At 38.8% G+C, this 23,274-nt stretch overlaps 35 non-coding genes across 35 annotated transcripts; all 35 read right to left on the reverse strand.

The window, feature by feature from the left end:
• Positions 1 to 237: 237 nt before the first annotated feature.
• Trnat-agu (transfer RNA threonine (anticodon AGU)) lies at positions 238 to 311 on the reverse strand. The gene has a single exon. It is a non-coding gene; the product is annotated as a tRNA-Thr (tRNA).
• Positions 312 to 900: 589 nt separating this feature from the next.
• Trnat-agu (transfer RNA threonine (anticodon AGU)) lies at positions 901 to 974 on the reverse strand. The gene has a single exon. It is a non-coding gene; the product is annotated as a tRNA-Thr (tRNA).
• A 589-nt stretch (positions 975 to 1,563) lies between these two features.
• Trnat-agu (transfer RNA threonine (anticodon AGU)) lies at positions 1,564 to 1,637 on the reverse strand. Its single transcript has one exon. It is a non-coding gene; the product is annotated as a tRNA-Thr (tRNA).
• A 588-nt stretch (positions 1,638 to 2,225) lies between these two features.
• Positions 2,226 to 2,299, reverse strand: Trnat-agu (transfer RNA threonine (anticodon AGU)). Its single transcript has one exon. It is a non-coding gene; the product is annotated as a tRNA-Thr (tRNA).
• Positions 2,300 to 2,888: 589 nt separating this feature from the next.
• Positions 2,889 to 2,962, reverse strand: Trnat-agu (transfer RNA threonine (anticodon AGU)). The gene has a single exon. It is a non-coding gene; the product is annotated as a tRNA-Thr (tRNA).
• Positions 2,963 to 3,551: 589 nt separating this feature from the next.
• Trnat-agu (transfer RNA threonine (anticodon AGU)) lies at positions 3,552 to 3,625 on the reverse strand. Its single transcript has one exon. It is a non-coding gene; the product is annotated as a tRNA-Thr (tRNA).
• Positions 3,626 to 4,213: 588 nt separating this feature from the next.
• On the reverse strand, positions 4,214 to 4,287 carry Trnat-agu (transfer RNA threonine (anticodon AGU)). Its single transcript has one exon. It is a non-coding gene; the product is annotated as a tRNA-Thr (tRNA).
• Positions 4,288 to 4,876: 589 nt separating this feature from the next.
• Trnat-agu (transfer RNA threonine (anticodon AGU)) lies at positions 4,877 to 4,950 on the reverse strand. Its single transcript has one exon. It is a non-coding gene; the product is annotated as a tRNA-Thr (tRNA).
• A 589-nt stretch (positions 4,951 to 5,539) lies between these two features.
• Trnat-agu (transfer RNA threonine (anticodon AGU)) lies at positions 5,540 to 5,613 on the reverse strand. Its single transcript has one exon. It is a non-coding gene; the product is annotated as a tRNA-Thr (tRNA).
• Positions 5,614 to 7,528: 1,915 nt separating this feature from the next.
• Positions 7,529 to 7,602, reverse strand: Trnat-agu (transfer RNA threonine (anticodon AGU)). The gene has a single exon. It is a non-coding gene; the product is annotated as a tRNA-Thr (tRNA).
• A 588-nt stretch (positions 7,603 to 8,190) lies between these two features.
• Trnat-agu (transfer RNA threonine (anticodon AGU)) lies at positions 8,191 to 8,264 on the reverse strand. The gene has a single exon. It is a non-coding gene; the product is annotated as a tRNA-Thr (tRNA).
• Positions 8,265 to 8,852: 588 nt separating this feature from the next.
• Positions 8,853 to 8,926, reverse strand: Trnat-agu (transfer RNA threonine (anticodon AGU)). Its single transcript has one exon. It is a non-coding gene; the product is annotated as a tRNA-Thr (tRNA).
• Positions 8,927 to 9,515: 589 nt separating this feature from the next.
• Positions 9,516 to 9,589, reverse strand: Trnat-agu (transfer RNA threonine (anticodon AGU)). The gene has a single exon. It is a non-coding gene; the product is annotated as a tRNA-Thr (tRNA).
• Positions 9,590 to 10,178: 589 nt separating this feature from the next.
• Positions 10,179 to 10,252, reverse strand: Trnat-agu (transfer RNA threonine (anticodon AGU)). Its single transcript has one exon. It is a non-coding gene; the product is annotated as a tRNA-Thr (tRNA).
• Positions 10,253 to 10,841: 589 nt separating this feature from the next.
• On the reverse strand, positions 10,842 to 10,915 carry Trnat-agu (transfer RNA threonine (anticodon AGU)). Its single transcript has one exon. It is a non-coding gene; the product is annotated as a tRNA-Thr (tRNA).
• A 589-nt stretch (positions 10,916 to 11,504) lies between these two features.
• On the reverse strand, positions 11,505 to 11,578 carry Trnat-agu (transfer RNA threonine (anticodon AGU)). Its single transcript has one exon. It is a non-coding gene; the product is annotated as a tRNA-Thr (tRNA).
• Positions 11,579 to 12,171: 593 nt separating this feature from the next.
• Positions 12,172 to 12,245, reverse strand: Trnat-agu (transfer RNA threonine (anticodon AGU)). The gene has a single exon. It is a non-coding gene; the product is annotated as a tRNA-Thr (tRNA).
• A 257-nt stretch (positions 12,246 to 12,502) lies between these two features.
• Positions 12,503 to 12,576, reverse strand: Trnat-agu (transfer RNA threonine (anticodon AGU)). The gene has a single exon. It is a non-coding gene; the product is annotated as a tRNA-Thr (tRNA).
• A 589-nt stretch (positions 12,577 to 13,165) lies between these two features.
• Trnat-agu (transfer RNA threonine (anticodon AGU)) lies at positions 13,166 to 13,239 on the reverse strand. Its single transcript has one exon. It is a non-coding gene; the product is annotated as a tRNA-Thr (tRNA).
• Positions 13,240 to 13,829: 590 nt separating this feature from the next.
• On the reverse strand, positions 13,830 to 13,903 carry Trnat-agu (transfer RNA threonine (anticodon AGU)). The gene has a single exon. It is a non-coding gene; the product is annotated as a tRNA-Thr (tRNA).
• Positions 13,904 to 14,492: 589 nt separating this feature from the next.
• Positions 14,493 to 14,566, reverse strand: Trnat-agu (transfer RNA threonine (anticodon AGU)). Its single transcript has one exon. It is a non-coding gene; the product is annotated as a tRNA-Thr (tRNA).
• A 588-nt stretch (positions 14,567 to 15,154) lies between these two features.
• Trnat-agu (transfer RNA threonine (anticodon AGU)) lies at positions 15,155 to 15,228 on the reverse strand. Its single transcript has one exon. It is a non-coding gene; the product is annotated as a tRNA-Thr (tRNA).
• A 589-nt stretch (positions 15,229 to 15,817) lies between these two features.
• Positions 15,818 to 15,891, reverse strand: Trnat-agu (transfer RNA threonine (anticodon AGU)). Its single transcript has one exon. It is a non-coding gene; the product is annotated as a tRNA-Thr (tRNA).
• Positions 15,892 to 16,480: 589 nt separating this feature from the next.
• On the reverse strand, positions 16,481 to 16,554 carry Trnat-agu (transfer RNA threonine (anticodon AGU)). The gene has a single exon. It is a non-coding gene; the product is annotated as a tRNA-Thr (tRNA).
• A 589-nt stretch (positions 16,555 to 17,143) lies between these two features.
• On the reverse strand, positions 17,144 to 17,217 carry Trnat-agu (transfer RNA threonine (anticodon AGU)). Its single transcript has one exon. It is a non-coding gene; the product is annotated as a tRNA-Thr (tRNA).
• Positions 17,218 to 17,807: 590 nt separating this feature from the next.
• On the reverse strand, positions 17,808 to 17,881 carry Trnat-agu (transfer RNA threonine (anticodon AGU)). Its single transcript has one exon. It is a non-coding gene; the product is annotated as a tRNA-Thr (tRNA).
• Positions 17,882 to 18,470: 589 nt separating this feature from the next.
• On the reverse strand, positions 18,471 to 18,544 carry Trnat-agu (transfer RNA threonine (anticodon AGU)). Its single transcript has one exon. It is a non-coding gene; the product is annotated as a tRNA-Thr (tRNA).
• Positions 18,545 to 19,132: 588 nt separating this feature from the next.
• On the reverse strand, positions 19,133 to 19,206 carry Trnat-agu (transfer RNA threonine (anticodon AGU)). Its single transcript has one exon. It is a non-coding gene; the product is annotated as a tRNA-Thr (tRNA).
• A 258-nt stretch (positions 19,207 to 19,464) lies between these two features.
• Trnat-agu (transfer RNA threonine (anticodon AGU)) lies at positions 19,465 to 19,538 on the reverse strand. The gene has a single exon. It is a non-coding gene; the product is annotated as a tRNA-Thr (tRNA).
• A 257-nt stretch (positions 19,539 to 19,795) lies between these two features.
• Trnat-agu (transfer RNA threonine (anticodon AGU)) lies at positions 19,796 to 19,869 on the reverse strand. The gene has a single exon. It is a non-coding gene; the product is annotated as a tRNA-Thr (tRNA).
• Positions 19,870 to 20,458: 589 nt separating this feature from the next.
• Trnat-agu (transfer RNA threonine (anticodon AGU)) lies at positions 20,459 to 20,532 on the reverse strand. The gene has a single exon. It is a non-coding gene; the product is annotated as a tRNA-Thr (tRNA).
• Positions 20,533 to 21,121: 589 nt separating this feature from the next.
• Trnat-agu (transfer RNA threonine (anticodon AGU)) lies at positions 21,122 to 21,195 on the reverse strand. Its single transcript has one exon. It is a non-coding gene; the product is annotated as a tRNA-Thr (tRNA).
• Positions 21,196 to 21,784: 589 nt separating this feature from the next.
• On the reverse strand, positions 21,785 to 21,858 carry Trnat-agu (transfer RNA threonine (anticodon AGU)). Its single transcript has one exon. It is a non-coding gene; the product is annotated as a tRNA-Thr (tRNA).
• A 588-nt stretch (positions 21,859 to 22,446) lies between these two features.
• On the reverse strand, positions 22,447 to 22,520 carry Trnat-agu (transfer RNA threonine (anticodon AGU)). Its single transcript has one exon. It is a non-coding gene; the product is annotated as a tRNA-Thr (tRNA).
• A 590-nt stretch (positions 22,521 to 23,110) lies between these two features.
• Trnat-agu (transfer RNA threonine (anticodon AGU)) lies at positions 23,111 to 23,184 on the reverse strand. Its single transcript has one exon. It is a non-coding gene; the product is annotated as a tRNA-Thr (tRNA).
• Positions 23,185 to 23,274: the final 90 nt, after the last annotated feature.

Here is a 23,274-nt window from a genome sequence, read left to right on the forward strand (position 1 = left end):
AATAGTCTATACTCCATTTATGTTTCACCTATCTTTAGAACGAGTGTGAAAGAATAATCGTTTATGTCTATTTGGGAAACTGTGACATGCGATTCCGATCAGATCCATTTGTACACAAGCTCCGGTATCAGTCTAATGTTGTTGACAATAATAACAGCAAATCTTACATGTGAAATGTAAATGGAACTTTGCAAAAGAAATTGATAAACACAAGTGGTAGCCTTTGTGAAAAAAAGAAGGCTCCAGGGGGAGTCGAACCCTCGACCTTCTGCTTACTAGGCAGACGCTCTAACCAACTGAGCTATAGAGCCGATAGGATGGACAAACTACAATAGTCAGTACTTCATTTATGTTTGAGCTATCTTCAGAGTGAGTCTGAAAGAATAATCGTTTATGTCTCTTTGGAGAAGTGTGACATGCGATTCCTAAAATACCCATTTTACACAAACGCAGATATCAGTCTGATGTTATTGAATACAATAACAGCAAATTCTAAATGTGAAATGAAATTGAACTCAGCAAAATGAAGTGATAAACACAAGTGGTAGCCTATGTGAAAAAAAAGAGGAAGGCTCCAGGGGGAGTCGAACCTTCGACCTTCTGCTTACTAGACAGACGCTCTAACCAACTGAGCTATAAAGCCCATGGGATAGACCAAGTTGCAATAGTCTATACTCCATTTATGTTTCACCTATCTTTAGAACGAGTGTGAAAGAATAATCGTTTATGTCTATTTGGGAAACTGTGACATGCGATTCCGATCAGATCCATTTCTACACAAGCTCCGGTATCAGTCTAATGTTGTTGACAATAATAACAGCAAATCTTACATGTGAAATGTAAATGGAACTTTGCAAAAGAAATTGATAAACACAAGTGGTAGCCTTTGTGAAAAAAAGAAGGCTCCAGGGGGAGTCGAACCCTCGACCTTCTGCTTACTAGGCAGACGCTCTAACCAACTGAGCTATAGAGCCGATAGGATGGACAAACTACAATAGTCAGTACTTCATTTATGTTTGAGCTATCTTCAGAGTGAGTCTGAAAGAATAATCGTTAATGTCTCTTTGGAGAAGTGTGACATGCGAATCCTAAAATACCCATTTTACACAAACGCAGATATCAGTCTGATGTTATTGAATACAATAACAGCAAATTCTAAATGTGAAATGAAATTGAACTCAGCAAAATGAAGTGATAAACACAAGTGGTAGCCTATGTGAAAAAAAAGAGGAAGGCTCCAGGGGGAGTCGAACCTTCGACCTTCTGCTTACTAGGCAGACGCTCTAACCAACTGAGCTATAAAGCCCATGGGATAGACCAAGTTGCAATAGTCTATACTCCATTTATGTTTCACCTATCTTTAGAACGAGTGTGAAAGAATAATCGTTTATGTCTATTTGGGAAACTGTGACATGCGATTCCGATCAGATCCATTTCTACACAAGCTCCGGTATCAGTCTAATGTTGTTGACAATAATAACAGCAAATCTTACATGTGAAATGTAAATGGAACTTTGCAAAAGAAATTGATAAACACAAGTGGTAGCCTTTGTGAAAAAAAGAAGGCTCCAGGGGGAGTCGAACCCTCGACCTTCTGCTTACTAGGCAGACGCTCTAACCAACTGAGCTATAGAGCCGATAGGATGGACAAACTACAATAGTCAGTACTTCATTTATGTTTGAGCTATCTTCAGAGTGAGTCTGAAAGAATAATCGTTAATGTCTCTTTGGAGAAGTGTGACATGCGATTCCTAAAATACCCATTTTACACAAACGCAGATATCAGTCTGGTGTTATTAAATACAATAACAGCAAATTCTAAATGTGAAATGAAATTGAACTTTGCAAAATGAAGTGATAAACACAAGTGGTAGCCTATGTGAAAAAAAGAAGAAGGCTCCAGGGGGAGTCGAACCTTCGACCTTCTGCTTACTAGGCAGACGCTCTAACCAACTGAGCTATAAAGCCAATGGGATAGATCAAGTTGCAATAGTCTATACTCCATTCATGTTTCACCTATCTTTAGAACGAGTGTGAAAGAATAATCGTTTATGTCTATTTGGGAAACTGTGACATGCAATTCCAATCATATCCATTTTTACACAAGCTCCGGTATCAGTCTAATGTTGTTGACAATAATAACAGCAAATCTTACATGTGAAATGTAAATGGAACTTTGCAAAAGAAATTGATAAACACAAGTGGTAGCCTTTGTGAAAAAAAGAAGGCTCCAGGGGGAGTCGAACCCTCGACCTTCTGCTTACTAGGCAGACGCTCTAACCAACTGAGCTATAGAGCCGATAGGATGGACAAACTACAATAGTCAGTACTTCATTTATGTTTGAGCTATCTTCAGAGTGAGTCTGAAAGAATAATCGTTAATGTCTCTTTGGAGAAGTGTGACATGCGATTCCTAAAATACCCATTTTACACAAACGCAGATATCAGTCTGATGTTATTGAATACAATAACAGCAAATTCTAAATGTGAAATGAAATTGAACTCAGCAAAATGAAGTGATAAACACAAGTGGTAGCCTATGTGAAAAAAAAGAGGAAGGCTCCAGGGGGAGTCGAACCTTCGACCTTCTGCTTACTAGGCAGACGCTCTAACCAACTGAGCTATAAAGCCCATGGGATAGACCAAGTTGCAATAGTTTATACTCCATTTATGTTTCACCTATCTTTAGAACGAGTGTGAAAGAATAATCGTTTATGTCTATTTGGGAAACTGTGACATGCGATTCCGATCAGATCCATTTCTACACAAGCTCCGGTATCAGTCTAATGTTGTTGACAATAATAACAGCAAATCTTACATGTGAAATGTAAATGGAACTTTGCAAAAGAAATTGATAAACACAAGTGGTAGCCTTTGTGAAAAAAAGAAGGCTCCAGGGGGAGTCGAACCCTCGACCTTCTGCTTACTAGGCAGACGCTCTAACCAACTGAGCTATAGAGCCGATAGGATGGACAAACTACAATAGTCAGTACTTCATTTATGTTTGAGCTATCTTCAGAGTGAGTCTGAAAGAATAATCGTTTATGTCTCTTTGGAGAAGTGTGACATGCGATTCCTAAAATACCCATTTTACACAAACGCAGATATCAGTCTGATGTTATTGAATACAATAACAGCAAATTCTAAATGTGAAATGAAATTGAACTCAGCAAAATGAAGTGATAAACACAAGTGGTAGCCTATGTGAAAAAAAAGAGGAAGGCTCCAGGGGGAGTCGAACCTTCGACCTTCTGCTTACTAGGCAGACGCTCTAACCAACTGAGCTATAAAGCCCATGGGATAGACCAAGTTGCAATAGTCCATACTCCATTTATGTTTCACCTATCTTTAGAACGAGTGTGAAAGAATAATCGTTTATGTCTATTTGGGAAACTGTGACATGCGATTCCGATCAGATCCATTTCTACACAAGCTCCGGTATCAGTCTAATGTTGTTGACAATAATAACAGCAAATCTTACATGTGAAATGTAAATGGAACTTTGCAAAAGAAATTGATAAACACAAGTGGTAGCCTTTGTGAAAAAAAGAAGGCTCCAGGGGGAGTCGAACCCTCGACCTTCTGCTTACTAGGCAGACGCTCTAACCAACTGAGCTATAGAGCCGATAGGATGGACAAACTACAATAGTCAGTACTTCATTTATGTTTGAGCTATCTTCAGAGTGAGTCTGAAAGAATAATCGTTAATGTCTCTTTGGAGAAGTGTGACATGCGATTCCTAAAATACCCATTTTACACAAACGCAGATATCAGTCTGGTGTTATTAAATACAATAACAGCAAAATCTAAATGTGAAATGAAATTGAACTTTGCAAAATGAAGTGATAAACACAAGTGGTAGCCTATGTGAAAAAAAGAAGAAGGCTCCAGGGGGAGTCGAACCTTCGACCTTCTGCTTACTAGGCAGACGCTCTAACCAACTGAGCTATAAAGCCAATGGGATAGATCAAGTTGCAATAGTCTATACTCCATTCATGTTTCACCTATCTTTAGAACGAGTGTGAAAGAATAATCGTTTATGTCTATTTGGGAAACTGTGACATGCGATTCCGATCAGATCCATTTCTACACAAGCTCCGGTATCAGTCTAATGTTGTTGACAATAATAACAGCAAATCTTACATGTGAAATGTAAATGGAACTTTGCAAAAGAAATTGATAAACACAAGTGGTAGCCTTTGTGAAAAAAAGAAGGCTCCAGGGGGAGTCGAACCCTCGACCTTCTGCTTACTAGGCAGACGCTCTAACCAACTGAGCTATAGAGCCGATAGGATGGACAAACGACAATAGTCAGTACTTCATTTATGTTTGAGCTATCTTCAGAGTGAGTCTGAAAGAATAATCGTTAATGTCTCTTTGGAGAAGTGTGACATGCGATTCCTAAAATACCCATTTTACACAAACGCAGATATCAGTCTGATGTTATTGAATACAATAACAGCAAATTCTAAATGTGAAATGAAATTGAACTCAGCAAAATGAAGTGATAAACACAAGTGGTAGCCTATGTGAAAAAAAAGAGGAAGGCTCCAGGGGGAGTCGAACCTTCGACCTTCTGCTTACTAGGCAGACGCTCTAACCAACTGAGCTATAAAGCCCATGGGATAGACCAAGTTGCAATAGTCTATACTCCATTTATGTTTCACCTATCTTTAGAACGAGTGTGAAAGAATAATCGTTTATGTCTATTTGGGAAACTGTGACATGCGATTCCGATCAGATCCATTTCTACACAAGCTCCGGTATCAGTCTAATGTTGTTGACAATAATAACAGCAAATCTTACATGTGAAATGTAAATGGAACTTTGCAAAAGAAATTGATAAACACAAGTGGTAGCCTTTGTGAAAAAAAGAAGGCTCCAGGGGGAGTCGAACCCTCGACCTTCTGCTTACTAGGCAGACGCTCTAACCAACTGAGCTATAGAGCCGATAGGATGGACAAACTACAATAGTCAGTACTTCATTTATGTTTGAGCTATCTTCAGAGTGAGTCTGAAAGAATAATCGTTAATGTCTCTTTGGAGAAGTGTGACATGCGATTCCTAAAATACCCATTTTACACAAACGCAGATATCAGTCTGGTGTTATTAAATACAATAACAGCAAATTCTAAATGTGAAATGAAATTGAACTTTGCAAAATGAAGTGATAAACACAAGTGGTAGCCTCTGTGAAAAAAAAGAGGAAGGCTCCAGGGGGAGTCGAACCCTCGACCTTCTGCTTACTAGGCAGACGCTCTAACCAACTGAGCTATAAAGCCCATGGGATAGACCAAGTTGCAATAGTCTATACTCCATTTATGTTTCACCTATCTTTAGAACGAGTGTGAAAGAATAATCGTTTATGTCTATTTGGGAAACTGTGACATGCGATTCCGATCAGATCCATTTGTACACAAGCTCCGGTATCAGTCTAATGTTGTTGACAATAATAACAGCAAATCTTACATGTGAAATGTAAATGGAACTTTGCAAAAGAAATTGATAAACACAAGTGGTAGCCTTTGTGAAAAAAAGAAGGCTCCAGGGGGAGTCGAACCCTCGACCTTCTGCTTACTAGGCAGACGCTCTAACCAACTGAGCTATAGAGCCGATAGGATGGACAAACTACAATAGTCAGTACTTCATTTATGTTTGAGCTATCTTCAGAGTGAGTCTGAAAGAATAATCGTTAATGTCTCTTTGGAGAAGTGTGACATGCGATTCCTAAAATACCCATTTTACACAAACGCAGATATCAGTCTGATGTTATTGAATACAATAACAGCAAATTCTAAATGTGAAATGAAATTGAACTCAGCAAAATGAAGTGATAAACACAAGTGGTAGCCTATGTGAAAAAAAAGAGGAAGGCTCCAGGGGGAGTCGAACCTTCGACCTTCTGCTTACTAGGCAGACGCTCTAACCAACTGAGCTATAAAGCCCATGGGATAGACCAAGTTGCAATAGTCTATACTCCATTTATGTTTCACCTATCTTTAGAACGAGTGTGAAAGAATAATCGTTTATGTCTATTTGGGAAACTGTGACATGCGATTCCGATCAGATCCATTTCTACACAAGCTCCGGTATCAGTCTAATGTTGTTGACAATAATAACAGCAAATCTTACATGTGAAATGTAAATGGAACTTTGCAAAAGAAATTGATAAACACAAGTGGTAGCCTTTGTGAAAAAAAGAAGGCTCCAGGGGTAGTCGAACCCTCGACCTTCTGCTTACTAGGCAGACGCTCTAACCAACTGAGCTATAGAGCCGATAGGATGGACAAACTACAATAGTCAGTACTTCATTTATGTTTGAGCTATCTTCAGAGTGAGTCTGAAAGAATAATCGTTAATGTCTCTTTGGAGAAGTGTGACATGCGATTCCTAAAATACCCATTTTACACAAACGCAGATATCAGTCTGATGTTATTGAATACAATAACAGCAAATTCTAAATGTGAAATGAAATTGAACTCAGCAAAATGAAGTGATAAACACAAGTGGTAGCCTATGTGAAAAAAAAGAGAAAGGCTCCAGGGGGAGTCGAACCTTCGACCTTCTGCTTACTAGGCAGACGCTCTAACCAACTGAGCTATAAAGCCCATGGGATAGACCAAGTTGCAATAGTCTATACTCCATTTATGTTTCACCTATCTTTAGAACGAGTGTGAAAGAATAATCGTTTATGTCTATTTGGGAAACTGTGACATGCGATTCCGATCAGATCCATTTCTACACAAGCTCCGGTATCAGTCTAATGTTGTTGACAATAATAACAGCAAATCTTACATGTGAAATGTAAATGGAACTTTGCAAAAGAAATTGATAAACACAAGTGGTAGCCTTTGTGAAAAAAAGAAGGCTCCAGGGGTAGTCGAACCCTCGACCTTCTGCTTACTAGGCAGACGCTCTAACCAACTGAGCTATAGAGCCGATAGGATGGACAAACTACAATAGTCAGTACTTCATTTATGTTTGAGCTATCTTCAGAGTGAGTCTGAAAGAATAATCGTTAATGTCTCTTTGGAGAAGTGTGACATGCGATTCCTAAAATACCCATTTTACACAAACGCAGATATCAGTCTGATGTTATTGAATACAATAACAGCAAATTCTAAATGTGAAATGAAATTGAACTCAGCAAAATGAAGTGATAAACACAAGTGGTAGCCTATGTGAAAAAAAAGAGGAAGGCTCCAGGGGGAGTCGAACCTTCGACCTTCTGCTTACTAGGCAGACGCTCTAACCAACTGAGCTATAAAGCCCATGGGATAGACCAAGTTGCAATAGTTTATACTCCATTTATGTTTCACCTATCTTTAGAACGAGTGTGAAAGAATAATCGTTTATGTCTATTTGGGAAACTGTGACATGCGATTCCGATCAGATCCATTTCTACACAAGCTCCGGTATCAGTCTAATGTTGTTGACAATAATAACAGCAAATCTTACATGTGAAATGTAAATGGAACTTTGCAAAAGAAATTGATAAACACAAGTGGTAGCCTTTGTGAAAAAAAGAAGGCTCCAGGGGGAGTCGAACCCTCGACCTTCTGCTTACTAGGCAGACGCTCTAACCAACTGAGCTATAGAGCCGATAGAATGGACAAACTACAATAGTCAGTACTTCATTTATGTTTGAGCTATCTTCAGAGTGAGTCTGAAAGAATAATCGTTTATGTCTCTTTGGAGAAGTGTGACATGCGATTCCTAAAATACCCATTTTACACAAACGCAGATATCAGTCTGATGTTATTGAATACAATAACAGCAAATTCTAAATGTGAAATGAAATTGAACTCAGCAAAATGAAGTGATAAACACAAGTGGTAGCCTATGTGAAAAAAAGAGGAAGGCTCCAGGGGGAGTCGAACCTTCGACCTTCTGCTTACTAGGCAGACGCTCTAACCAACTGAGCTATAAAGCCCATGGGATAGACCAAGTTGCAATAGTCTATACTCCATTTATGTTTCACCTATCTTTAGAACGAGTGTGAAAGAATAATCGTTTATGTCTATTTGGGAAACTGTGACATGCGATTCCGATCAGATCCATTTCTACACAAGCTCCGGTATCAGTCTAATGTTGTTGACAATAATAACAGCAAATCTTACATGTGAAATGTAAATGGAACTTTGCAAAAGAAATTGATAAACACAAGTGGTAGCCTTTGTGAAAAAAAGAAGGCTCCAGGGGGAGTCGAACCCTCGACCTTCTGCTTACTAGGCAGACGCTCTAACCAACTGAGCTATAGAGCCGATAGGATGGACAAACTACAATAGTCAGTACTTCATTTATGTTTGAGCTATCTTCAGAGTGAGTCTGAAAGAATAATCGTTAATGTCTCTTTGGAGAAGTGTGACATGCGATTCCTAAAATACCCATTTTACACAAACGCAGATATCAGTCTGGTGTTATTAAATACAATAACAGCAAATTCTAAATGTGAAATGAAATTGAACTTTGCAAAATGAAGTGATAAACACAAGTGGTAGCCTATGTGAAAAAAAGAAGAAGGCTCCAGGGGGAGTCGAACCTTCGACCTTCTGCTTACTAGGCAGACGCTCTAACCAACTGAGCTATAAAGCCAATGGGATAGATCAAGTTGCAATAGTCTATACTCCATTCATGTTTCACCTATCTTTAGAACGAGTGTGAAAGAATAATCGTTTATGTCTATTTGGGAAACTGTGACATGCAATTCCAATCATATCCATTTTTACACAAGCTCCGGTATCAGTCTAATGTTGTTGACAATAATAACAGCAAATCTTACATGTGAAATGTAAATGGAACTTTGCAAAAGAAATTGATAAACACAAGTGGTAGCCTTTGTGAAAAAAAGAAGGCTCCAGGGGGAGTCGAACCCTCGACCTTCTGCTTACTAGGCAGACGCTCTAACCAACTGAGCTATAGAGCCGATAGGATGGACAAACTACAATAGTCAGTACTTCATTTATGTTTGAGCTATCTTCAGAGTGAGTCTGAAAGAATAATCGTTAATGTCTCTTTGGAGAAGTGTGACATGCGATTCCTAAAATACCCATTTTACACAAACGCAGATATCAGTCTGGTGTTATTAAATACAATAACAGCAAATTCTAAATGTGAAATGAAATTGAACTTTGCAAAATGAAGTGATAAACACAAGTGGTAGCCTCTGTGAAAAAAAAGAGGAAGGCTCCAGGGGGAGTCGAACCTTCGACCTTCTGCTTACTAGGCAGACGCTCTAACCAACTGAGCTATAGAGCCAATGGGATAGCCCAAGTTACAATAGTCTATACTCCATTTATGTTTCACCTATCTTTAGAACGAGTGTGAAAGAATAATCGTTTATGTCTATTTGGGAAACTGTGACATGCGATTCCGATCAGATCCATTTGTACACAAGCTCCGGTATCAGTCTAATGTTGTTGACAATAATAACAGCAAATCTTACATGTGAAATGTAAATTGAACTTTGCAAAAGAAATTGATAAACACAAGTGGTAGCCTTTGTGAAAAAAAGAAGGCTCCAGGGGGAGTCGAACCCTCGACCTTCTGCTTACTAGGCAGACGCTCTAACCAACTGAGCTATAGAGCCGATAGCATGGACAAACTACAATAGTCAGTACTTCATTTATGTTTGAGCTATCTTCAGAGTGAGTCTGAAAGAATAATCGTTAATGTCTCTTTGGAGAAGTGTGACATGCGATTCCTAAAATACCCATTTTACACAAACGCAGATATCAGTCTGGTGTTATTAAATACAATAACAGCAAATTCTAAATGTGAAATGAAATTGAACTTTGCAAAATGAAGTGATAAACACAAGTGGTAGCCTATGTGAAAAAAAAGAGGAAGGCTCCAGGGGGAGTCGAACCTTCGACCTTCTGCTTACTAGGCAGACGCTCTAACCAACTGAGCTATAAAGCCCATGGGATAGACCAAGTTGCAATAGTCTATACTCCATTTATGTTTCACCTATCTTTAGAACGAGTGTGAAAGAATAATCGTTTATGTCTATTTGGGAAACTGTGACATGCGATTCCGATCAGATCCATTTCTACACAAGCTCCGGTATCAGTCTAATGTTGTTGACAATAATAACAGCAAATCTTACATGTGAAATGTAAATGGAACTTTGCAAAAGAAATTGATAAACACAAGTGGTAGCCTTTGTGAAAAAAAGAAGGCTCCAGGGGGAGTCGAACCCTCGACCTTCTGCTTACTAGGCAGACGCTCTAACCAACTGAGCTATAGAGCCGATAGGATGGACAAACTACAATAGTCAGTACTTCATTTATGTTTGAGCTATCTTCAGAGTGAGTCTGAAAGAATAATCGTTAATGTCTCTTTGGAGAAGTGTGACATGCGATTCCTAAAATACCCATTTTACACAAACGCAGATATCAGTCTGATGTTATTGAATACAATAACAGCAAATTCTAAATGTGAAATGAAATTGAACTTTGCAAAATGAAGTGATAAACACAAGTGGTAGCCTATGTGAAAAAAAAGAGGAAGGCTCCAGGGGGAGTCGAACCTTCGACCTTCTGCTTACTAGGCAGACGCTCTAACCAACTGAGCTATAAAGCCCATGGGATAGACCAAGTTGCAATAGTCTATACTCCATTTATGTTTCACCTATCTTTAGAACGAGTGTGAAAGAATAATCGTTTATGTCTATTTGGGAAACTGTGACATGCGATTCCGATCAGATCCATTTCTACACAAGCTCCGGTATCAGTCTAATGTTGTTGACAATAATAACAGCAAATCTTACATGTGAAATGTAAATGGAACTTTGCAAAAGAAATTGATAAACACAAGTGGTAGCCTTTGTGAAAAAAAGAAGGCTCCAGGGGGAGTCGAACCCTCGACCTTCTGCTTACTAGGCAGACGCTCTAACCAACTGAGCTATAGAGCCGATAGGATGGACAAACTACAATAGTCAGTACTTCATTTATGTTTGAGCTATCTTCAGAGTGAGTCTGAACGAATAATCGTTAATGTCTCTTTGGAGAAGTGTGACATGCGATTCCTAAAATACCCATTTTACACAAACGCAGATATCAGTCTGGTGTTATTAAATACAATAACAGCAAATTCTAAATGTGAAATGAAATTGAACTTTGCAAAATGAAGTGATAAACACAAGTGGTAGCCTCTGTGAAAAAAAAGAGGAAGGCTCCAGGGGGAGTCGAACCCTCGACCTTCTGCTTACTAGGCAGACGCTCTAACCAACTGAGCTATAAAGCCCATGGGAGAGACCAAGTTGCAATAGTCTATACTCCATTTATGTTTCACCTATCTTTAGAACGAGTGTGAAAGAATAATCGTTTATGTCTATTTGGGAAACTGTGACATGCGATTCCGATCAGATCCATTTCTACACAAGCTCCGGTATCAGTCTAATGTTGTTGACAATAATAACAGCAAATCTTACATGTGAAATGTAAATGGAACTTTGCAAAAGAAATTGATAAACACAAGTGGTAGCCTTTGTGAAAAAAAGAAGGCTCCAGGGGGAGTCGAACCCTCGACCTTCTGCTTACTAGGCAGACGCTCTAACCAACTGAGCTATAGAGCCGATAGGATGGACAAACTACAATAGTCAGTACTTCATTTATGTTTGAGCTATCTTCAGAGTGAGTCTGAAAGAATAATCGTTAATGTCTCTTTGGAGAAGTGTGACATGCGATTCCTAAAATACCCATTTTACACAAACGCAGATATCAGTCTGATGTTATTGAATACAATAACAGCAAATTCTAAATGTGAAATGAAATTGAACTTTGCAAAATGAAGTGATAAACACAAGTGGTAGCCTCTGTGAAAAAAAAGAGGAAGGCTACAGGGGGAGTCGAACCCTCGACCTTCTGCTTACTAGGCAGACGCTCTAACCAACTGAGCTATAGAGCCAATGGGATAGCCCAAGTTACAATAGTCTATACTCCATTTATGTTTCACCTATCTTTAGAACGAGTGTGAAAGAATAATCGTTTATGTCTATTTGGGAAACTGTGACATGCGATTCCGATCAGATCCATTTGTACACAAGCTCCGGTATCAGTCTAATGTTGTTGACAATAATAACAGCAAATCTTACATGTGAAATGTAAATGGAACTTTGCAAAATGAAGTGATAAACACAAGTGGTAGCCTCTGTGAAAAAAAAGAGGAAGGCTCCAGGGGGAGTCGAACCCTCGACCTTCTGCTTACTAGGCAGACGCTCTAACCAACTGAGCTATAGAGCCAATGGGATAGACCAAGTTACAATAGTCTATACTCCATTTATGTTTCACCTATCTTTAGAACGAGTGTGAAAGAATAATCGTTTATGTCTATTTGGGAAACTGTGACATGCGATTCCGATCAGATCCATTTGTACACAAGCTCCGGTATCAGTCTAATGTTGTTGACAATAATAACAGCAAATCTTACATGTGAAATGTAAATTGAACTTTGCAAAAGAAATTGATAAACACAAGTGGTAGCCTTTGTGAAAAAAAGAAGGCTCCAGGGGGAGTCGAACCCTCGACCTTCTGCTTACTAGGCAGACGCTCTAACCAACTGAGCTATAGAGCCGATAGCATGGACAAACTACAATAGTCAGTACTTCATTTATGTTTGAGCTATCTTCAGAGTGAGTCTGAAAGAATAATCGTTAATGTCTCTTTGGAGAAGTGTGACATGCGATTCCTAAAATACCCATTTTACACAAACGCAGATATCAGTCTGGTGTTATTAAATACAATAACAGCAAATTCTAAATGTGAAATGAAATTGAACTTTGCAAAATGAAGTGATAAACACAAGTGGTAGCCTATGTGAAAAAAAAGAGGAAGGCTCCAGGGGGAGTCGAACCTTCGACCTTCTGCTTACTAGGCAGACGCTCTAACCAACTGAGCTATAAAGCCCATGGGATAGACCAAGTTGCAATAGTCTATACTCCATTTATGTTTCACCTATCTTTAGAACGAGTGTGAAAGAATAATCGTTTATGTCTATTTGGGAAACTGTGACATGCGATTCCGATCAGATCCATTTCTACACAAGCTCCGGTATCAGTCTAATGTTGTTGACAATAATAACAGCAAATCTTACATGTGAAATGTAAATGGAACTTTGCAAAAGAAATTGATAAACACAAGTGGTAGCCTTTGTGAAAAAAAGAAGGCTCCAGGGGGAGTCGAACCCTCGACCTTCTGCTTACTAGGCAGACGCTCTAACCAACTGAGCTATAGAGCCGATAGGATGGACAAACTACAATAGTCAGTACTTCATTTATGTTTGAGCTATCTTCAGAGTGAGTCTGAAAGAATAATCGTTAATGTCTCTTTGGAGAAGTGTGACATGCGATTCCTAAAATACCCATTTTACACAAACGCAGATATCAGTCTGATGTTATTGAATACAATAACAGCAAATTCTAAATGTGAAATGAAATTGAACTCAGCAAAATGAAGTGATAAACACAAGTGGTAGCCTATGTGAAAAAAAAAGAGGAAGGCTCCAGGGGGAGTCGAACCTTCGACCTTCTGCTTACTAGGCAGACGCTCTAACCAACTGAGCTATAAAGCCCATGGGATAGACCAAGTTGCAATAGTTTATACTCCATTTATGTTTCACCTATCTTTAGAACGAGTGTGAAAGAATAATCGTTTATGTCTATTTGGGAAACTGTGACATGCGATTCCGATCAGATCCATTTCTACACAAGCTCCGGTATCAGTCTAATGTTGTTGACAATAATAACAGCAAATCTTACATGTGAAATGTAAATGGAACTTTGCAAAAGAAATTGATAAACACAAGTGGTAGCCTTTGTGAAAAAAAGAAGGCTCCAGGGGGAGTCGAACCCTCGACCTTCTGCTTACTAGGCAGACGCTCTAACCAACTGAGCTATAGAGCCGATAGGATGGACAAACTACAATAGTCAGTACTTCATTTATGTTTGAGCTATCTTCAGAGTGAGTCTGAAAGAATAATCGTTTATGTCTCTTTGGAGAAGTGTGACATGCGATTCCTAAAATACCCATTTTACACAAACGCAGATATCAGTCTGATGTTATTGAATACAATAACAGCAAATTCTAAATGTGAAATGAAATTGAACTCAGCAAAATGAAGTGATAAACACAAGTGGTAGCCTATGTGAAAAAAAAGAGGAAGGCTCCAGGGGGAGTCGAACCTTCGACCTTCTGCTTACTAGGCAGACGCTCTAACCAACTGAGCTATAAAGCCCTTGGGATAGACTAAGTTGCAATAGTCTATACTCCATTTATGTTTCACCTATCTTTAGAACGAGTGTGAAAGAATAATCGTTTATGTCTATTTGGGAAACTGTGACATGCGATTCCGATCAGATCCATTTCTACACAAGCTCCGGTATCAGTCTAATGTTGTTGACAATAATAACAGCAAATCTTACATGTGAAATGTAAATGGAACTTTGCAAAAGAAATTGATAAACACAAGTGGTAGCCTTTGTGAAAAAAAGAAGGCTCCAGGGGGAGTCGAACCCTCGACCTTCTGCTTACTAGGCAGACGCTCTAACCAACTGAGCTATAGAGCCGATAGGATGGACAAACTACAATAGTCAGTACTTCATTTATGTTTGAGCTATCTTCAGAGTGAGTCTGAAAGAATAATCGTTAATGTCTCTTTGGAGAAGTGTGACATGCGATTCCTAAAATACCCATTTTACACAAACGCAGATATCAGTCTGGTGTTATTAAATACAATAACAGCAAAATCTAAATGTGAAATGAAATTGAACTTTGCAAAATGAAGTGATAAACACAAGTGGTAGCCTATGTGAAAAAAAGAGGAAGGCCCCAGGGGGAGTCGAACCTTCGACCTTCTGCTTACTAGGCAGACGCTCTAACCAACTGAGCTATAAAGCCAATGGGATAGATCAAGTTGCAATAGTCTATACTCCATTCATGTTTCACCTATCTTTAGAACGAGTGTGAAAGAATAATCGTTTATGTCTATTTGGGAAACTGTGACATGCAATTCCAATCATATCCATTTTTACACAAGCTCCGGTATCAGTCTAATGTTGTTGACAATAATAACAGCAAATCTTACATGTGAAATGTAAATTGAACTTTGCAAAAGAAATTGATAAACACAAGTGGTAGCCTTTGTGAAAAAAAGAAGGCTCCAGGGGGAGTCGAACCCTCGACCTTCTGCTTACTAGGCAGACGCTCTAACCAACTGAGCTATAGAGCCGATAGGATGGACAAACTACAATAGTCAGTACTTCATTTATGTTTGAGCTATCTTCAGAGTGAGTCTGAAAGAATAATCGTTAATGTCTCTTTGGAGAAGTGTGACATGCGATTCCTAAAATACCCATTTTACACAAACGCAGATATCAGTCTGATGTTATTAAATACAATAACAGCAAATTCTAAATGTGAAATGAAATTGAACTTTGCAAAATGAAGTGATAAACACAAGTGGTAGCCTCTGTGAAAAAAAAGAGGAAGGCTCCAGGGGGAGTGGAACCCTCGACCTTCTGCTTACTAGGCAGACGCTCTAACCAACTGAGCTATAGAGCCAATGGGATAGCCCAAGTTACAATAGTCTATACTCCATTTATGTTTCACCTATCTTTAGAACGAGTGTGAAAGAATAATCGTTTATGTCTATTTGGGAAACTGTGACATGCGATTCCGATCAGATCCATTTGTACACAAGCTCCGGTATCAGTCTAATGTTGTTGACAATAATAACAGCAAATCTTACATGTGAAATGTAAATTGAACTTTGCAAAAGAAATTGATAAACACAAGTGGTAGCCTTTGTGAAAAAAAGAAGGCTCCAGGGGGAGTCGAACCCTCGACCTTCTGCTTACTAGGCAGACGCTCTAACCAACTGAGCTATAGAGCCGATAGCATGGACAAACTACAATAGTCAGTACTTCATTTATGTTTGAGCTATCTTCAGAGTGAGTCTGAAAGAATAATCGTTAATGTCTCTTTGGAGAAGTGTGACATGCGATTCCTAAAATACCCATTTTACACAAACGCAGATATCAGTCTGGTGTTATTAAATACAATAACAGCAAATTCTAAATGTGAAATGAAATTGAACTTTGCAAAATGAAGTGATAAACACAAGTGGTAGCCTATGTGAAAAAAAAGAGGAAGGCTCCAGGGGGAGTCGAACCTTCGACCTTCTGCTTACTAGGCAGACGCTCTAACCAACTGAGCTATAAAGCCCATGGGATAGACCAAGTTGCAATAGTCTATACTCCATTTATGTTTCACCTATCTTTAGAACGAGTGTGAAAGAATAATCGTTTATGTCTATTTGGGAAACTGTGACATGCGATTCCGATCAGATCCATTTCTACACAAGCTCCGGTATCAGTCTAATGTTGTTGACAATAATAACAGCAAATCTTACATGTGAAATGTAAATGGAACTTTGCAAAAGAAATTGATAAACACAAGTGGTAGCCTTTGTGAAAAAAAGAAGGCTCCAGGGGGAGTCGAACCCTCGACCTTCTGCTTACTAGGCAGACGCTCTAACCAACTGAGCTATAGAGCCGATAGCATGGACAAACTACAATAGTCAGTACTTCATTTATGTTTGAGCTATCTTCAGAGTGAGTCTGAAAGAATAATCGTTAATGTCTCTTTGGAGAAGTGTGACATGCGATTCCTAAAATACCCATTTTACACAAACGCAGATATCAGTCTGGTGTTATTAAATACAATAACAGCAAATTCTAAATGTGAAATGAAATTGAACTTTGCAAAATGAAGTGATAAACACAAGTGGTAGCCTATGTGAAAAAAAAGAGGAAGGCTCCAGGGGGAGTCGAACCTTCGACCTTCTGCTTACTAGGCAGACGCTCTAACCAACTGAGCTATAAAGCCCATGGGATAGACCAAGTTGCAATAGTCTATACTCCATTTATGTTTCACCTATCTTTAGAACGAGTGTGAAAGAATAATCGTTTATGTCTATTTGGGAAACTGTGACATGCGATTCCGATCAGATCCATTTCTACACAAGCTCCGGTATCAGTCTAATGTTGTTGACAATAATAACAGCAAATCTTACATGTGAAATGTAAATGGAACTTTGCAAAAGAAATTGATAAACACAAGTGGTAGCCTTTGTGAAAAAAAGAAGGCTCCAGGGGGAGTCGAACCCTCGACCTTCTGCTTACTAGGCAGACGCTCTAACCAACTGAGCTATAGAGCCGATAGGATGGACAAACTACAATAGTCAGTACTTCATTTATGTTTGAGCTATCTTCAGAGTGAGTCTGAAAGAATAATCGTTAATGTCTCTTTGGAGAAGTGTGACATGCGATTCCTAAAATACCCATTTTACACAAACGCAGATATCAGTCTGATGTTATTGAATACAATAACAGCAAATTCTAAATGTGAAATGAAATTGAACTCAGCAAAATGAAGTGATAAACACAAGTGGTAGCCTATGTGAAAAAAAAAGAGGAAGGCTCCAGGGGGAGTCGAACCTTCGACCTTCTGCTTACTAGGCAGACGCTCTAACCAACTGAGCTATAAAGCCCATGGGATAGACCAAGTTGCAATAGTTTATACTCCATTTATGTTTCACCTATCTTTAGAACGAGTGTGAAAGAATAATCGTTTATGTCTATTTGGGAAACTGTGACATGCGATTCCGATCAGATCCATTTCTACACAAGCTCCGGTATCAGTCTAATGTTGTTGACAATAATAACAGCAAATCTTACATGTGAAATGTAAATGGAACTTTGCAAAAGAAATTGATAAACACAAGTGGTAGCCTTTGTGAAAAAAAGAAGGCTCCAGGGGGAGTCGAACCCTCGACCTTCTGCTTACTAGGCAGACGCTCTAACCAACTGAGCTATAGAGCCGATAGGATGGACAAACTACAATAGTCAGTACTTCATTTATGTTTGAGCTATCTTCAGAGTGAGTCTGAAAGAATAATCGTTTATGTCTCTTTGGAGAAGTGTGACATGCGATTCCTAAAATACCCATTTTACACAAACGCAGATATCAGTCTGATGTTATTGAATACAATAACAGCAAATTCTAAATGTGAAATGAAATTGAACTCAGCAAAATGAAGTGATAAACACAAGTGGTAGCCTATGTGAAAAAAAAGAGGAAGGCTCCAGGGGGAGTCGAACCTTCGACCTTCTGCTTACTAGGCAGACGCTCTAACCAACTGAGCTATAAAGCCCTTGGGATAGACTAAGTTGCAATAGTCTATACTCCATTTATGTTTCACCTATCTTTAGAACGAGTGTGAAAGAATAATCGTTTATGTCTATTTGGGAAACTGTGACATGCGATTCCGATCAGATCCATTTCTACACAAGCTCCGGTATCAGTCTAATGTTGTTGACAATAATAACAGCAAATCTTACATGTGAAATGTAAATGGAACTTTGCAAAAGAAATTGATAAACACAAGTGGTAGCCTTTGTGAAAAAAAGAAGGCTCCAGGGGGAGTCGAACCCTCGACCTTCTGCTTACTAGGCAGACGCTCTAACCAACTGAGCTATAGAGCCGATAGGATGGACAAACTACAATAGTCAGTACTTCATTTATGTTTGAGCTATCTTCAGAGTGAGTCTGAAAGAATAATCGTTAATGTCTCTTTGGAGAAGTGTGACATGCGATTCCTAAAATACCCATTTTACACAAACGCAGATATCAGTCTGGTGTTATTAAATACAATAACAGCAAAATCTAAATGTGAAATGAAATTGAACTTTGCAAAATGAAGTGATAAACACAAGTGGTAGCCTATGTGAAAAAAAGAGGAAGGCCCCAGGGGGAGTCGAACCTTCGACCTTCTGCTTACTAGGCAGACGCTCTAACCAACTGAGCTATAAAGCCAATGGGATAGATCAAGTTGCAATAGTCTATACTCCATTCATGTTTCACCTATCTTTAGAACGAGTGTGAAAGAATAATCGTTTATGTCTATTTGGGAAACTGTGACATGCAATTCCAATCATATCCATTTTTACACAAGCTCCGGTATCAGTCTAATGTTGTTGACAATAATAACAGCAAATCTTACATGTGAAATGTAAATTGAACTTTGCAAAAGAAATTGATAAACACAAGTGGTAGCCTTTGTGAAAAAAAGAAGGCTCCAGGGGGAGTCGAACCCTCGACCTTCTGCTTACTAGGCAGACGCTCTAACCAACTGAGCTATAGAGCCGATAGGATGGACAAACTACAATAGTCAGTACTTCATTTATGTTTGAGCTATCTTCAGAGTGAGTCTGAAAGAATAATCGTTAATGTCTCTTTGGAGAAGTGTGACATGCGATTCCTAAAATACCCATTTTACACAAACGCAGATATCAGTCTGATGTTATTAAATACAATAACAGCAAATTCTAAATGTGAAATGAAATTGAACTTTGCAAAATGAAGTGATAAACACAAGTGGTAGCCTCTGTGAAAAAAAAGAGGAAGGCTCCAGGGGGAGTCGAACCCTCGACCTTCTGCTTACTAGGCAGACGCTCTAACCAACTGAGCTATAGAGCCAATGGGATAGCCCAAGTTACAATAGTCTATACTCCATTTATGTTTCACCTATCTTTAGAACGAGTGTGAAAGAATAATCGTTTATGTCTATTTGGGAAACTGTGACATGCGATTCCGATCAGATCCATTTGTACACAAGCTCCGGTATCAGTCTAATGTTGTTGACAATAATAACAGCAAATCTTACATGTGAAATGTAAATTGAACTTTGCAAAAGAAATTGATAAACACAAGTGGTAGCCTTTGTGAAAAAAAGAAGGCTCCAGGGGGAGTCGAACCCTCGACCTTCTGCTTACTAGGCAGACGCTCTAACCAACTGAGCTATAGAGCCGATAGCATGGACAAACTACAATAGTCAGTACTTCATTTATGTTTGAGCTATCTTCAGAGTGAGTCTGAAAGAATAATCGTTAATGTCTCTTTGGAGAAGTGTGACATGCGATTCCTAAAATACCCATTTTACACAAACGCAGATATCAGTCTGGTGTTATTAAATACAATAACAGCAAATTCTAAATGTGAAATGAAATTGAACTTTGCAAAATGAAGTGATAAACACAAGTGGTAGCCTATGTGAAAAAAAAGAGGAAGGCTCCAGGGGGAGTCGAACCTTCGACCTTCTGCTTACTAGGCAGACGCTCTAACCAACTGAGCTATAAAGCCCATGGGATAGACCAAGTTGCAATAGTCTATACTCCATTTATGTTTCACCTATCTTTAGAACGAGTGTGAAAGAATAATCGTTTATGTCTATTTGGGAAACTGTGACATGCGATTCCGATCAGATCCATTTCTACACAAGCTCCGGTATCAGTCTAATGTTGTTGACAATAATAACAGCAAATCTTACATGTGAAATGTAAATGGAACTTTGCAAAAGAAATTGATAAACACAAGTGGTAGCCTTTGTGAAAAAAAGAAGGCTCCAGGGGGAGTCGAACCCTCGACCTTCTGCTTACTAGGCAGACGCTCTAACCAACTGAGCTATAGAGCCGATAGCATGGACAAACTACAATAGTCAGTACTTCATTTATGTTTGAGCTATCTTCAGAGTGAGTCTGAAAGAATAATCGTTAATGTCTCTTTGGAGAAGTGTGACATGCGATTCCTAAAATACCCATTTTACACAAACGCAGATATCAGTCTGGTGTTATTAAATACAATAACAGCAAATTCTAAATGTGAAATGAAATTGAACTTTGCAAAATGAAGTGATAAACACAAGTGGTAGCCTATGTGAAAAAAAAGAGGAAGGCTCCAGGGGGAGTCGAACCTTCGACCTTCTGCTTACTAGGCAGACGCTCTAACCAACTGAGCTATAAAGCCCATGGGATAGACCAAGTTGCAATAGTCTATACTCCATTTATGTTTCACCTATCTTTAGAACGAGTGTGAAAGAATAATCGTTTATGTCTATTTGGGAAACTGTGACATGCGATTCCGATCAGATCCATTTCTACACAAGCTCCGGTATCAGTCTAATGTTGTTGACAATAATAACAGCAAATCTTACATGTGAAATGTAAATGGAACTTTGCAAAAGAAATTGATAAACACAAGTGGTAGCCTTTGTGAAAAAAAGAAGGCTCCAGGGGGAGTCGAACCCTCGACCTTCTGCTTACTAGGCAGACGCTCTAACCAACTGAGCTATAGAGCCGATAGGATGGACAAACTACAATAGTCAGTACTTCATTTATGTTTGAGCTATCTTCAGAGTGAGTCTGAAAGAATAATCGTTAATGTCTCTTTGGAGAAGTGTGACATGCGATTCCTAAAATACCCATTTTACACAAACGCAGATATCAGTCTGATGTTATTGAATACAATAACAGCAAATTCTAAATGTGAAATGAAATTGAACTCAGCAAAATGAAGTGATAAACACAAGTGGTAGCCTATGTGAAAAAAAAGAGGAAGGCTCCAGGGGGAGTCGAACCTTCGACCTTCTGCTTACTAGGCAGACGCTCTAACCAACTGAGCTATAAAGCCCATGGGATAGACTAAGTTGCAATAGTCTATACTCCATTTATGTTTCACCTATCTTTAGAACGAGTGTGAAAGAATAATCGTTTATGTCTATTTGGGAAACTGTGACATGCGATTCCGATCAGATCCATTTCTACACAAGCTCCGGTATCAGTCTAATGTTGTTGACAATAATAACAGCAAATCTTACATGTGAAATGTAAATGGAACTTTGCAAAAGAAATTGATAAACACAAGTGGTAGCCTTTGTGAAAAAAAGAAGGCTCCAGGGGGAGTCGAACCCTCGACCTTCTGCTTACTAGGCAGACGCTCTAACCAACTGAGCTATAGAGCCGATAGGATGGACAAACTACAATAGTCAGTACTTCATTTATGTTTGAGCTATCTTCAGAGTGAGTCTGAAAGAATAATCGTTAATGTCTCTTTGGAGAAGTGTGACATGCGATTCCTAAAATACCCATTTTACACAAACGCAGATATCAGTCTGGTGTTATTAAATACAATAACAGCAAAATCTAAATGTGAAATGAAATTGAACTTTGCAAAATGAAGTGATAAACACAAGTGGTAGCCTATGTGAAAAAAAGAGGAAGGCCCCAGGGGGAGTCGAACCTTCGACCTTCTGCTTACTAGGCAGACGCTCTAACCAACTGAGCTATAAAGCCAATGGGATAGATCAAGTTGCAATAGTCTATACTCCATTCATGTTTCACCTATCTTTAGAACGAGTGTGAAAGAATAATCGTTTATGTCTATTTGGGAAACTGTGACATGCAATTCCAATCATATCCATTTTTACACAAGCTCCGGTATCAGTCTAATGTTGTTGACAATAATAACAGCAAATCTTACATGTGAAATGTAAATTGAACTTTGCAAAAGAAATTGATAAACACAAGTGGTAGCCTTTGTGAAAAAAAGAAGGCTCCAGGGGGAGTCGAACCCTCGACCTTCTGCTTACTAGGCAGACGCTCTAACCAACTGAGCTATAGAGCCGATAGGATGGACAAACTACAATAGTCAGTACTTCATTTATGTTTGAGCTATCTTCAGAGTGAGTCTGAAAGAATAATCGTTAATGTCTCTTTGGAGAAGTGTGACATGCGATTCCTAAAATACCCATTTTACACAAACGCAGATATCAGTCTGGTGTTATTAAATACAATAACAGCAAATTCTAAATGTGAAATGAAATTGAACTTTGCAAAATGAAGTGATAAACACAAGTGGTAGCCTATGTGAAAAAAAAGAGGAAGGCTCCAGGGGGAGTCGAACCTTCGACCTTCTGCTTACTAGGCAGACGCTCTAACCAACTGAGCTATAAAGCCAATGGGATAGATCAAGTTGCAATAGTCTATACTCCATTTATGTTTCACCTATCTTTAGAACGAGTGTGAAAGAATAATCGTTTATGTCTATTTGGGAAACTGTGACATGCAGTTCCAATCATATCCATTTTTACACAAGCTCCGGTATCAGTCTAATGTTGTTGACAATAATAACAGCAAATCTTACATGTGAAATGTAAATTGAACTTTGCAAAAGAAATTGATAAACACAAGTGGTAGCCTTTGTGAAAAAAAAGAAGGCTCCAGGGGGAGTCGAACCCTCGACCTTCTGCTTACTAGGCAGACGCTCTAACCAACTGAGCTATAGAGCCGATAGGATGGACAAACTACAATAGTCAGTACTTCATTTATGTTTGAGCTATCTTCAGAGTGAGTCTGAAAGAATAATCGTTAATATCTCT

Source organism: Haliotis asinina, chromosome 4 (genome assembly GCF_037392515.1).
Source record: "Haliotis asinina isolate JCU_RB_2024 chromosome 4, JCU_Hal_asi_v2, whole genome shotgun sequence".
Lineage (NCBI taxonomy): Eukaryota > Metazoa > Mollusca > Gastropoda > Lepetellida > Haliotidae > Haliotis > Haliotis asinina.